This window comes from Mus caroli, unplaced genomic scaffold (assembly GCF_978045245.1).
Source record: "Mus caroli unplaced genomic scaffold, Mus_caroli_1 scaffold_15, whole genome shotgun sequence".
NCBI classification, from domain to species: Eukaryota; Metazoa; Chordata; class Mammalia; order Rodentia; family Muridae; genus Mus; species Mus caroli.
This window is the reverse complement of record NW_028227270.1, coordinates 22128920-22144077: the sequence shown is the minus strand read 5'-3', so window position 1 is coordinate 22144077 and position 15158 is coordinate 22128920.

The window sequence follows — 15158 nt, the reverse complement described above, 5'->3', positions numbered from 1 at the left end:
TGGACTCCAGACGGCACTGCAGCTTAAGAGCCGGCTTTCTGCTCTAATATGAGAGGGATCGATTTCTGGTAGGAAGGAGAAGGAAACATGTAAGCCTTAATCCCTGCCCAGGGTCCTTGCAGGGATTTATCAAGCTGATTCTGGCTGTGAATCTCTAAAGGGACATTTTCATTTCCCTCTTCGTAGATGTGGAACCTTGAAGGGAACATACAGAAGCTATAGACCCCCCAGTCAGGATTGTGACCTCTACTCTAAGGCCACCATTTCCTGTAGACTCACCTAGCCACACCCCTGCTTTCTTTTACCACACTTAACACAGCTTTTGGTTACTTTGTTTTTAATGCTGTGCAGGGTGGCAGGCTTATTGTAAAACCAGCAGGTGTTCCCTTTTAGCAGAGTTTACTGATTTCAGAGAAATCCGAGATGGGAGGAAACTGTCAGGGAACATTTTGTATGTGCTTGAAAGTGGTTGGGCGTCTCAGTAAATAGACTCCAACTGAGAACGTGTAGATGTTAGACGCTGTCCACTAAGGAATGCACCCCAGACAGAGGAAAAGAAACCATGGGAAAGCCGGGCAGGAAGCCCTGGAGGATGCAGTTGGTAAGGAGAGGAAAGAATGTGGGGGTAGCTGACCAGAAGGGAGAAGCCCCATTTCCAGTCTGCACTGGCTCGCTTGGCCACAGTAATCCATTTTTATTGTCATCAAAACGATTTTAACCTATTTTTGGAATTTGTATTATTTGTATTATTATTATTAAAATTATTATTTTAAATTTCTGTTATTCTACTGATCTTTACTTCCCTTTTCTATGCCTTTAAATTTTTTGCCTTTTCTGTAGAGGATAAGGTGACCCCCAGAAACAACTTCCCCTTCTATGAATGGGGAAAGAATGCCTGTGCCATCCTTTGAAGTCCAAACTACATTGTCTTTCTGGGATTTCTGCAGATGATTGACAGGTGTGTAAGCATCCCAGACCCCATCCACTGGGAGATGACTGGACCCTAGAGTGTCCCCAGTATATTTCCTTCCAATCTTTGCCTCTGATTCTATATAAGACATCATATAAATAGACCTCTGACCAGAAGATGGAAAACCATACACATTGACAAACAGATTACATTTCCTCTGTGTAGAATTTCTTATGATCATGCTAAGTATAGGATGCATAGGTGTAATACATTAAAATTTTAAGCTAATTAAAAATTTCCAAGTTAGCTTTAAAAGACATACTAGTATTTTCATCTGTTTATGAAAATAACCAGAAGCCTAAAGAATTCCAGGGTCTCAAATAAAACAGTGAAGCCGTGAGTGAAAAGGCACCGACCTAAGTGCCTAGCTCGTTAATGCAAATGTTTCCATGTTAGAGAGGGTTCTTTTTGCCCGCTGTTATTTTTTTTTTCAGGGTTTCTCTGTATAGCCCTGGCTGTCCTGGAACTCACTTTGTAGACCAGGCTGGCCTCAAACTCAGAAATCTGTCTGCCCCTGCCTCTCAAGTGCTGGGATTAAAGGTATGTGCCACCGCTGCCCAGTGCCCACTGTTATTAAACTAGCCCAAAATGTACATCTACTGTGGTCCCACACATCATTTCTGAATTTAGAAATACGTATTATCAGGGATTCCTGTTTCATTTTTTTCTGGATGTTTGGCTGGGAGAGAAAGAGAGAGAGAGTCAGAGACAGAGATAGAGACAGAGATAGAGACAGAGACAGACACTCAGGGAGAGAGACAGAGAAGAGAGAGACACACAGGGAGAGAGACAGAGAGACCTCCAGTTCACCTAAGGGCCTCTCACTAGGCCTCACTTCTTAAAGGTCACAGTACACAAACACAGCTGTGCTAAGGCTCAGGTCATCAATATGTAGAGGCTTAGGGAACAAATGGCTTTCAATCACCACATTGTCCTTAATGTGATCATTGGTATGTTTCTTTTATTGTTCAGTATTATTCCGTCACACTAATGTGCTTCAGTTCTTTCTTTAAACACATTCATTAATGTTCGGTTGATATAAAATTGGGTTCCTGTGTGTTTTGAGATATAAAGTCACTGTGAGCATTTGCTGAAATTCTTTGCACAGTCATGAGCTTTGGCCAACACCTGCGGATGCCTTTGTAGGAAAAGGAGCGAACTATTTCCTTATGATGGTCGTACAGCTTTACATTGCCACTAGCAACAACCTAGCAAACAAGCAGAGCCAGCTTTTGCTTGCTGCTTGCCAGGCTTGCTTCTTCCCTTCCATCTTACAGATGATGCCCTGCTCGGGCCACCTGGCCCCTCCCACCTGGCCCCTCCCACCTGGCCACTCCCACCTGGCCACTCCCACCTGGCCTCTCCCAGGTGCTTCAGCACACAAAGCAATTCCCTGACCTAAGGCTCCCTTGACACTCACTTCCTCTCCCTGACCCTCTTCCTTTGGCTCTTCAGGAGCTCTGGCTTTCTTGTTTAGGCCTTGGGTTTGTGCTCAAACCACAGCATCCCCAAACAGATTGATCTGAGCAGCTGATTATCAGTTTGATTAAAAATTTTCAAGATGGGTTAAAACGTCGGTAAATATTGGAGGACATAGGGTTCCTCAATAGGAAATTTTAGGTTCATTATAACCTCGAATATTTTGACCATCTTCAAAATGTCCCTAGTCTATGTATGTTCAGTCCACAGATCTACCAAAGCCGGCTGTTTTTCCGTGTGGGAGCTTTGTTTCCTTAAGTTGTCAAGCATAGTTTAGTGGTGGTTTTAAAGCCCTTGTCTTTACATTTCATCTGGGCTACCCTACCTTGCTTCCCTTAACTTATTTTTTTTTCTTGTCTTGTGTTCCATTTTCTTCTTTCTTTGAATATTTAATAATTTTTGTTGAATCCTTAGCACAGTGAGAAACACATCATTGAGATATTTGATTTTGCTGTCTTCCTCCAAAGAATATTGATTTTTTTAAAGCAGGTAGAAACAAAGTATTAGATATCAGTTCAGCTTGAGCCTTAATCAGATTGCTCTGAGTCTGCGCATGGCTGAGCCAGGGGCAGACGGAGGATGAGCTGAGTTTATAAGCAGACTTTGAGATTCTCCCTTGGTGATGTTTCTTACAAGAGTTTCTTCCCTCACTTCCCAGCTGCTGTAACTGCCTTCATATTTACCTCCAGCTTCTCATAATGGATAACTGGACATCTGGAATCTCATGGAACTAAAACCTGTACAGCAAAGGAAGCAAGCGAGTGAAGACACAACCTAAAGGATGGGAGAAAACACTGGCCAGCTATTTATCTGTCAGAGTGTTAGGAACTAGAATATTTCAAGAACTAAAACAAATCAAGAAAACAAAATGATAAAAAGTAGAAATGAATGTTGTCTCTCAAAATACAAAAGAAAGAAAAGAAGGAAGGGATGGAGGGATGGAGAGAGAGAGAGGAAGAAGAAGGAGAAGAAGAAGAGGAAGAAAGAAAAAAGGTTCTGATGTACCGCATGCTGGTATAACCCAGCCCTTGTACCACCATATGCAAGGCAGAGACACCGTTTCCTGGAAGCTTATGGGTGAGCCAGTTTGGAGTGCACAGCGTGACAGGAATACCAGCAGAGACTCAGCCTTAACAAGGTGGAACGAAAGAGCTGGCTCAGGAGACTTATTCACTAACTACCACATATGCATTAGAGCATGCGATGCCTCCCACATATCACCAATAACATAACAACAACAGAGCTACCATATAGCACAGCTCTTCTGTTCTTGGGAATACCCCAAAGGACTCTCTAACCTGCTGCAGGGCTACCTGCACATCAGTGTTCATTGTTACTCTATTCACAATAGCTAGGGAATAAAATCAACCTAGGCATTCAATAGCAGCTAGATAATGAAAATGTAGTGTACCTACACCATGGAATTTTATTTAACTGTAAATAAAAATAAAATCATTAAATCTGCAGAAAATGGATGGAAATGGGAAATAGTATCACTGGTGATGGAACTGAGCTCCACAGAGACAGACATGTTTTCTCGAATGTAGAGGCTTCCTTTGAATTTTCAGATTTGTGTGTGTAACTTGAGTGCCTGTAGAGGTGAAGATGCCAGAAAGGAGACAGGGGTAAAGGTGGGGGTAGTGGTTGGGGGGGGGAGGGGAGGGAGGTAAGTAGGAGAGGTGGGAGAGGGGGCTTTACGGAACAGAGGAGAGTACAACATATTACCTGAGAGAAGACAAAGGTACTGGGAATGCAAAGTTTAAATGGGGATGGGGGAAGAGTGGGAGAGACAAGGAGCTGACGTGGGACGCTAACCAAGACTAAGATATGTGGAAACTTACTTGATAACCAAATTAAAAACACATCAGAAGGAGAAGACACCGATGGTGAAAAGGACGAGGGGGTGGACAATGCTTTTCTTAGAAGTCGTGGGCTATTACATGAAAATCCCAATGCTCCGAGTGGGACCTCCCAGAGACCTCCAGAATGACACGGCCGGTTGCATTGTTCTCGATTGCCCACTAGGAGAGGTGACAATATCCTCATTGCTGAGGATGCCACACCTTTTGATTGCCAGACAGAGAGATCAAGCTAAGACTGAGCGCAAGCTTCAGCTTCCAGCTTCACAGAGCTGGAAGGCGCTATGCGGGCTGTTGGAGGAGACATGGCATCAACTATTGTTCCCAGGTGTGAACATCGAAGACTACAATGTCAATCTGCCTGGCAAGAGGTCCCCACTGTGCAGCGGTGGTATGGCTGTTGTGCAGTAACCAATTCCTGACTGGATATGAGCCTACTTCACAGGAGAGAGTTGTGCCTAGTCCTGTAAACCTCGCCAAGAGTCCAGTGGAAACATGATAGGCCCTAGATGGCAATATGCTACTGTCACTTTGCTAAAGTACACTGTATCAAATTTCCTTCTAAATATTCATGTTTATAACCATGTCAGGGATGCTTTCAGTCTTGGCCAGAGAAGCTTCTGTTGGCACTGGAAGGCAGTTCACGCAGACTGGTAATGAGTGAGCATTGAGTGCTCAACTCTTAATTAGGAGATCTGCCCCGCCCCCCGACCCCCGAAAGGGCCAGACATCATTGTGGGAAAGAATGCAAGGGCAGGGTATGAGAAGCAGTGACTACCCTGTGGACCTGACCTGGCTCTTAGACCCATGTACACATAGCACATGTGGCTGTCTACACAGAAACCATTAACATTCTATCACAAATGGGAGAGGGGCTTATGAAACTCTATCCTACCTGAAGGGCTACAGGCAGCAAATGAAGGCTGGGGGAGAGAGAGTCACATTCCTTAGTGGTGTGAGTTTTCTTTGTTCAAACAAACAAACCCCTGACCATGCAACCACAATTAAACACAGTGGGCAGCAAAAAATGACACGGAAGTGAGAGGAGGCCCTGTTGGGAAGAAGGGGTTTAGTGGGAGGGGAGCCAGTGGTGACTATAATCGAACTAATTATACACATTTCAAATGGTGAGAGAATAAGTAATAGTTTAATAAATTAAAGTCTACTTAATAATGTGTATAGATAGGTGTAAAAGATGAGATCTGGTTCATCACGATGGTAAGGCATGGTCTTGGATGTGTGAGACAGCCGGCCACACTGCCTCTGCCTTGGGAAGCAAAGACAGACAAGCGTGGGTGCTGTGTTTGTGTTCTTCATCCTTTCACTTTGTCTAAGACCCTAGCCCATAGGATAGTGCTACCCACACTCAAGGTTAGTCTTCCCCACTCTGTTAATGCTCTCTGGAAATGCCCCGGCGACATGCTCAAAGATGGTCTCAAAGGTTTGTCTCTTAGGCCACTTTTAAATCTCTTACATTGACAATGAAGATCAACCATGGCAACAACGGAGAGGCAAGAGGGCTTCTCCTTATGATTGCAAGTGTAGTCATGACTGTAGTTTGTGGTTAGGACAAGACTCAGTCCCTGCAGAATAGTCCCCAGCCAGGGAAGAGGCCTGCCAAGTGACTTGGGCACACTCCCAACCCTGGGTGTTTCTGGGAGAAGCTCTGATGTGGCTGAGGAGGGACTGCACTCTGGCTTCTCAGGCCTGCAAGGCTGACTGGGCAAGCTGTACTCCAGATGTTTATGTCGTTCATTCACTGCTAACCCTGGGTGCAGCAGTGTCCAGGGCAGCGGCTGTGCCACCTGATGCTGTGGAGAACCGTCTAGATGGACAACCACTAGTCACGTACAGCGTCAGGCTAGCCTGAATAGAGACATGTGCGAAAGGTAATGATTTTGAAGTGTTCATGTAAAACTGATTGTGAAGTATCTCTTCAATATTTGTGCTGATTCTGTGTCTAAATGGTGATATTTTAACACACTGTACTGAATAAAATATATAATTGAAATTTCTTTCTAATGTGGTTACTAAAACTACTTGGACTCATATGGACCATCCATGTTTATTTGTATCCTTCATCACTGGACTAGGTGACCCTCTCACTACGAGGTCCCGTGGAAGCAGGTAGGTAGCATCAGGTAGCAGGTTTCCAGTCCGTAAAACATAATCTCCACTCAAAGTAGTATAAAGAGTAAAGAGGTGATGTGTCCAAGGTTTGAAAATAAAGGTTACTGACATAGCATCTCAGTGGGTCCTGACACACGCTTGTCATGTTCCCACTCTGCCCTCATCCGGCACAATTCAAAGTCAGATGGTGACATTTTAAGGGTCACATCCAGATGTTGTGTATGTCCAGGGAAAATAAAACCATGCAAAGATTTCTTTCTTCATCTCTCTCAGAAGGGATGGTGTCTTTGCAGTGTTCCTCCCAGTCCCCTCTCCCAAATTCCAATTCCATGTGTTTTCTCTGATATCTTGACCCGTAAGACACCTGAAGTTAAAATAATTCCATTTTATTTCAGCAGAGGGCGTCCTTTCCTTCTAGGAGCAGAACCAGCTCTTAGTCACAGAAGACCAAGACTCTAAAAGAGGTCGTAAGAATAGTTTCAAAATTGGAAAGAATAGGCTGAGGCACACTCATTATCCAACCTGATGACCTCATTTCCTGTGCGGGTATTGCTCAGAATCCCACGTTCTGTTGAGGCTTAGCTAAGAGCTGGAATTTAGACTACTTACTGTCAACTCAGTGTGTAGCCTCATGAGTACCCACAGCTCTCACTGGGCATTCACTAAGTAAGAGTAGGCTTAGCCCATTTACATTTAATGTAATTACTTGTGACTTGCAGGTCTAGTCTATTATATTATTTGGTGATTCTGGAGTGTCCTACCTCATTTATCATCTCTCTCTCTCTCTCTCTCTCTCTCTCTCTGTCTCTCTGTCTCTCTCTGTCTGTCTCTCTCTGTCTCTGTCTCTCTCTCCTTGACTCTTTCTGGATTGACTAAGTTTTTAAAGTATTGTTTTTCTCTTTTATTTGTTTAGAAATTTTGTTATTTTAGAATCATCTATTTTTTGGCAGCTAGTCTAAAATTATAGTTTCTACCAAATATTTTATTTTAACCTTGCATTACTGATCTTAATCTTGTTCTATGTAGTTTGGTAATATCAAATTTTTACTTACATCTCAACTAACTTGCTATTTATCAACTTATAATTCTATGCAATTTTAAAACATTTTTACTAGATACGTTTGTTTGTCCTTATTTCTTTTTGCATCTTGGGTTTTGGACTTTGGGTCTTTCATCCAGATGCTTTTATTTCGCCCTTAAGTATGAGTTCTGGGACTTCCAAAACTCATTTAAGCAAATGATAATAGAATTTTTGATACTAGAATTTTAGGATTCTAAGTGATCATATGTTTTCTTTCACTGCTGATTATATGTTTTATTGCCTTATTTTATTTATTTACTTATTTATTTATTTTGGTTTTTTGAGACAGGGTTTCTCTGTGTAGCCCTGGCTGTCCTGGAACTCACTCTGTAGACCAGGCTGACTTCGAACTCAGAAATCTGCCAGCCTTTGCCTCCCAAGTGCTGGGATTAAAGGCACGAGCCACTACTGCCCATTTTATTGCCTTTTAACTTCCATTATTGACTTTGAAAAGTCAGCTATTTTACACCTTTGAAGGTAACATGTTCTCTCTGTGTATACACACACCATCAGTTCCTGTGGCTCCACTGTGTTATATCTGAGAGTGCTGTGTATCAACATGCTAGTGTTACTGATCTATGGATTTATGTCTTTCATCAATTTTTATATAACCTTATAGTTGGTGACTAAAAATACCAGCAACTGCCATCTTCAGTGCTCTTGGGTCTGCTTGTGTTGCCTGTTATTTCTGTTGTGTTTGATTTTTCTCTGTGTGTTTGTATCTGTTGTATGAGTAGCTGACACTCATATTTTAAGGTATTTGAGAGTCAATAGCATCTTTTTCCAAAGAGAATTTTCTTTTTCTTTTGATGAATTCTTACATTTCAAATACAGATCAAACCAAAGCCAAGATTAGTGGTTCTCTGGATCACCTCTGTAATATAAATCAGGACAGAAATTCTTTTCAAGAATTTGTCTACTTACAATTCATGTTGTCTGAAGAAGCCGCCATTCTGGAATGACGGCTTGAAGTAGGGTGGGTGATTAGAGTCCTCGACTTTGGTGGGTAGCAGGTCTTGGCTTTTCCTCACTGGCACCCACATTCCACAAAAGTACAGTTGAGTTACTAACCAGTTTTGAAGGGATTGGCAGATGCCCTTAGGATGAAATCCAACTTGAATGTTAGTCTTGTTTTCTGGCTTTTCCACATCTAACTTTTCATTTTGTAAACCCTCACTAGCTTATTAATTTTTCACTGCTTTAAGCAATTCAAAGGTCTTTTCATTCATTTCTTTGGGCATCTTTAATGCGAGACTTGTCCAGATTTCCTAGTCTTCAATTACTAGAAACTGAAGTTTCTACAGATAGTCTTAAAGGAAAATCTTCTTGGTTTTCTATTCTCACACCATGACTGTGAACTTTTCAGCTCCTCTCAGCCACTGTTCACGCACAAAGGACTTAAATTACTAGAAATAACTCAAGGGAGGGAGAGTTCACTTTGGCTCATGGTTTGAGAGCACAGTTTATCATGATGGAGAAGGCATGAGGTGGGAGCAGCCCCCAGTCATGACTCCTCACCATGCTGCATCTCCAGAGAGCAGGAAGCAGGAAGTGGAGCTGGGCCGTAATTTCTGAGACCCACACAACCCATTTCCTTCATCAAAGCCCCACTTTCCAGAAGGTTCCCCTAGCTTCCAAAATAGCGCAAAGTGTGAACCGTATTGGGACATGGTATTCAAAGCACGACATGGTGGGAGTGACACTGTGTGTGTTTCCAGGGAAGAGTTCAGGTGCCCTTGCAGCGTTCATGCTTACTCATCTGTCTGGAAATGGGACACATCTCCACGGAGAGAAAGATGTCCATGCCAACACAAGAAAAGGGGCCCGAAGCGAGGTTTCAGAGGTTTAGAGCACCGACTGCTCTTCCAAAGGACCTGGGTTTAATTCCTAGTACCACACGACAGCTCACAACAATCTGCAACTCCAGTTCCAAGGAATCTGATGCCCTCTCCTGACCTCCAAGGGCACTGAACACACGCACATGGGCACAGATATATATTCAGGTAAGCTATACATAGACATTAAGTAAAATCTTTTTTTTTTAAAAAAAAAAAAAACTGTTTTAAAGGAGAGAAAATCCCAAGCAAAATGGGAGAAGGGGGAGATCTCTGGAGTAAATCACTAAAAGACAAAGTGAAGGTGAAGGTCAAGTTAAGGCAGCACAGAGCGAGGCTCTCTCTCCACCTCAGATAAAACTCTGCACAAGTTTCCTGAATGGGTGTGGGGGCAGGGCGGGGGAGAAAAACCACTGCTTCTTATGGCATCATCAGTTCAGGGTGAGATGGCATCAGGTAAAGCAGAGTCTGGGAGGAGATTCAAGCTCTTCACTCCATTCTGGTTGAGGAATGCCTTCTTGTAGTGACAGGAAGCTGGGAGATGGCTGGAAGACAGAGTAAAGATTTTTTTTTTAAACAAATAATTAAATTCAGAATTAGAAAGGATAGCACAGGCCTGTGATTCCCACCATCTTAGAAGCTGAGGCAGGAGGATTGTGAGTTGGGGGTCTATCTGGACCACAAAGAGAAATTTTGTCAAAAGAAGGAAGGGGACAGGAAAGAGGAAGGGGAGGGGAGGGGAGGGGGAGGGGGAAGAGAAGGGGAGGGGGAGAGAGAGGGAGGGAGAGAGAGAGAGAGAGAGAGAGAGAGAGAGAGAGAGAGAGACACTAGGGAAAGAGAAGTGAGATACCCATGATTGGCTTGTGAATGACCTGCACAGAAAGTCTTGTGCTTCTTGGAGTCAGGGGGATTTTTTGAAATGGAATCAGAGGAAAGAAATTGGGGCGTAGTGGGGAAATCCCAGAAGGTTCTGATTATTTCATAGCCTTTGTCGCTCAGTAGGCTCCCATCCCTCCTCCACCGCTTGCTGCATCCCCCCTCTGCACCGCCCCCCACGCACTTGCTGCATCCCTCCGCAGTCTGGGGAGGTTTCCTGCCCAGGAGCTTTGAACTGTGACAAGGTGGAGCCCTCCCTACCCTTTCTCCAACAAATCACAGCCCTGGAGGGAGCTCCAGAGAAGTCAGTTTCCCTGAGCTGTCACCTGGTTTTGATGACCTCCTTAGTAAATGGAGTCCCATTTGAGTGATAGAAAAGAAATAGCATGCTGTCAAATATAACTCCTGAATTTGTTATTTTTTTGTGATAATGTTTTCAATATGAAATTTGAAACGTCAGGAGAGATGGGGGTGGTAAAGGCATTTGCTAGAGAAGCATAACTTGGGAACTCAGCACAACACACACACACACACACGTGCAGTTACACACCCATATACAAACTGGCACACACATATTGCACACACACATGCATGCACAAGCTTACGTGAGCACACAAGCATAAACACTCTCTCACAGCACCCCACACATATCACACACACTCATTCCACACATTCATTTACATACGCGCACACATACATGTGCATGTACAAGCACACACACACTCACTCACAGAATCATACACAAATCACCCAACATACTCCACACACACACATGCACACACACACACACACACACAGAGGTAATGCTGTTTCTGTTTGTAATATAAGGCTTTCTTCAACGTTACCCCAACCCCACCTCTCCAGTTCTAAGCAGTATTATCTCATAGCAATAACCCTAAGGGAAGGAAATAATCCAAGGAATTGTTGTATACTGGGTGCCTGGTGTCAATCAAGACAAGGGCCTGCTGTCAGATCCCAGAGTTGAACACTACCTTGGAGACTAAGGACCCAGCACAGCCAAGACCAGCCTCCCAGCCGTCTGCAGCTCTTCCTGTAACCAGAGGTCTCTTCCTGTGTTTGAACTTGCCACCAATGGCTGTCCTACCAAAGGTAAACAGCAGAAGTCTGGGCAATCCTCTCTGTTCCCAAAGAAAGCTTTCAACTTTTCTTTTGGAGGAGGAAGAAGGGGGTCGTGTGAGGACTGGGTAGAGGGACGGGAGGGAGGAGGTTAGACCGGACGAGGAGACACGGTGACCCCAGAGGCTGCCCTGCTGTGGCTCTTTCTTCTCCTTTCTCTCTTCACCTCTTGCGTTATTTTTGGCTTGCTCCATTGTGCAGGCCACCTCCCATTCACTGACAGGTACTTTGAACACCGGTCATAGCAGGTCACCTGCCAAGCCGTGTGCCTCTGGTCACATCGCTCGGAGGGCTCCCATTCGTTAGCTTCAAAGCCCTGAACAAGTGGTCACTTGCCTTCTTCAGGGTGGGTATTAAAAGAAGAGGAAGCCTGGGCCAGAGTTACAAAACCTGTGACATTAAGGCTGGAAGAAGAAGAAATAAGAACTGAAGAATAGTGGCGTCTCCTGCTGGGGCCTTGTGGCCGGAACAGGAAAGAAGGGGGCAGAGGTAGATCTGAGCATGTCTAGTCTAGTTACTTCACTCCTTGGATTTAACACTGTTTCTAGAGGAGGCTCAGCCTGCCACACAGGTGGCTCAGCACCAGCGACACCTCAGGAATGGGATTGGCTGGAACTCTGGAAAACAGCTGGGGAGAGGGCTCCACTTTACCTCCTCTTTCTGGTGTCGTTTTAATTTTTGATTCAATCTGTCACTCAACAGAGCAGCTTGTGGCCAGAAGTGACTTCCTGACAGTGGACAGAGGGTCTAGTTCAATTCCCATGAAATTTACATTCTGTTGTCTCTGTTCACTTTTAAGTAATATGAACTTTTGGTCAAAGGGCTCTGTGGATTTTTCCCCTACTTAGAAAATGACAGACTTCTGATGTCTAGCTTTTTGAGCATTAACTGGTATACATGAGACAGATGTGTATCTTTTACTGTATAAGGCAGTTAATAACTTTGTCACAGTGTAAAGCCTACAAAGAAAAAACAGTTAAAAAGAACTCACTTGGCCGTCTCCTCCACCCTCCTTAACCCCACAGATGCAGGGAAAGAAAGCAGGCAGCAGGAAGATGTCATGAGTGGTGGACTGTCATCTTCCAGGGAACCCCACTGCGTCTACCTGCTGTCTTGTAGGTCACGTGTTTGAAGACTCTGAGAAGACTGAGCTCAACCTCCTTTGGTCGGTGTTTAGGATGCGATGGTTTAGCAGTCGTGTCTAGAGTCAGACTTGAGAGGAGCCTGTGAAGAGTCTCAGCCAGGATATTTGGTTTGAAAAGGCAGAGCCAGAAAGCTCTAACCCAGAGGCCTCCTGGGTGCTTACTGTGTTAGTTATCTTTTGCTGCATAGCAAATTGGATAGGAACTTGGTGCTAAAAACAACAGCAATGAAAACAAAAAAACAAAACAATGATGCTGTGATCTGAATATAATCCCTCAACTCCTGCGTTAGGGAGTTAGTCCCAAGTGTGGCGATACTATCAGGTGGTGGGGCCTTCAGGAGTGATTACTTTAGGGGGCACCTGACTTCATGAGTGGATTAATTCTCTTCTCACAGGACTGGATCGGCCACCTCAGGATTGGGCCGTTATGAGCTGAGACATCCCCTGTGTTCTGTCTCCCCTACAAGGGCCTGCTCGGCCTTTCACTTCAGTCAGGCTTAGACAGAGGAAGGTCATTGCTAACTATAGTTGCCTAAGCAAGGACTTAGAGTCTGTAGAACCGAGCTAAATAATCTTTATTTTACATACACAGCAGCACAGGAATGGGGATAATAAGTAATTGTTATCTTTTAGATTCTGTTGATTAGGAATGTGTCGATGTTTTGTCTCTGAATCTCTCACGAGGGTACAGTGGGAATGGCAGGGGTTGCCAGGGCTGCTGCCACCTGAAGGCACTGGGTAGCCAGCAGATGGCCTCCACTATCTTCCAAGTGCTCCACAGACTGCTTGGGTGTTGTGGCAAACAGCTGATTCCCCAGAGCAAGCAATGGGACAGGAGTGTGACGATGAGACACCCCGATGCCTTTAATGACCTTGTCCCCTAGGTCACTCACTGCCACTATTGCCTAATTCCTTTTTCATTAAGAAAAAGAAATCACAGAGTACTGCCACAGGGGATTCAGGAGTTTTCCAGAAATAAAATAATATCAAAAAATGTGTAGGCATATTGTAAGACTATCCTTAGGTTTGTTTACATATAGAATATCTTTTCTTAGAGAATTTTATAACACACTACAGGCACAGTAGCATTTTTTAATTAAAACAAGATTTATTTATTTCATGTGTACAGGTGTTTTGTCTGCATGTACATATGGGCACCAAGTGCATGCCTGCTATACACAGGATTCAGACAAAGATGTCAGATCCCCTGGAACTGGAATCATGGATGGTAGTGAGTTGCTGTGTAGGAGCTGGGAACTGAATGCAGGTCTTCTGCAAGAACAAATCCTCCTAACCACTGAGCAATCTATCCAGCAGCCCCAAATAGCATTGTATCTATAATATTTTACTGCATATTTAAAAGCAAAACTGCTATCTCATTATTATCACCTACAAAACTAGTAATGGCTCCATAATATTTTAAAAAATTACCTGCGATTCTGACATTTTGAAAGAGAGTCCACATAGAGGTTCTTATTTCTATCTTTTGATTTTTAAGTAACAAGGTCTCATAACACCAGGGCTGTGTTCTCCCATGGCTATAGAGCATCTTTGGTGATTCATGACTCTTCAATTAACCCTGCTCCCCATCACACCCTCTTGAATTGCACAGGAACATTATTCTACACATTTGTATTAGCTGCTGGGCTCATTCAAGTATTTGCATTTCTATTCAAGTATAGTCTAGAGCTAGCGAGGCCAGACGATAGGCTTGTGGAATAGAGGAACCTGACCCTTATGAGCTGAGTCTCAGAAGACTGAGAAGAGAATCTCAATGGAGTTGAGTTTTATCAGTATCAGTGACCTTGGGTCTTTTTCTTGGGGGAAGGTTCTGGGGTTAGTTAATAGGTCTTGAAATTCCAAATAGATGTTCCTATGACAAGTCTTGACTCGGAAAGCTCAAACAAGCCAGCCAGCTTTGGAGGCCCAGATCAGGCCAAGGTTCAGTGCTAATTCCCCTCTGTGCCTTCTGTCAGGAACAACTCAATGAAGAACGTGGGATCAATGAAAAATCGTGACACAGAGCTGTCGGGTGATTTAGTGTCTACAAAGGAGAGTTTTTCTTGGTTTTTTTGTGTGGCATAATATAGAAGATCCTGGGGTGTTCCTAGGAAGCCTGGAGGAGAGGACAGGCCTTGCAGCCTTGGAAGACAACATGGAGGTTGGCTCTTCTGAATTACAGATGTGAATCCTGAGGGACATGAGCACTAACCTCTGGCCTGACAACACATCCAGTGACTTTAGGATGCAGATAGGGATGTACTACCTCATATTTCCCATACTAGATATGTGAAGCTTAGAAGGTGTGTGTGTGTGTGTGTGTGTGTGTGTCTTCTTCAGTTTCTTAAATGTATATCCTAAAATTCTTCCTGAAGAATTGTTGCTCACCAGTGGCCAATAATGTTACCATAATCACATAAACGAAGCTCCTTTAGGGTTCCTGTGGAACCTGTCCATTGCTGGCTGTTCTGGAACTATCTCTGTAGACCAAGCCAGCCTCAAACTCACAGAGATCTGCCTGCCTTTGCCTTTCCAGTCCTAGGGTTAAAGGTGCGTGCCACTAGCCGTGGCTCCGACAAGCTTGAGGAGGTAGTAATCTGTGAGGTCAGAGAAGCCTAGCCTGTTTTTGTTTGTTGTTTGGGGTTTT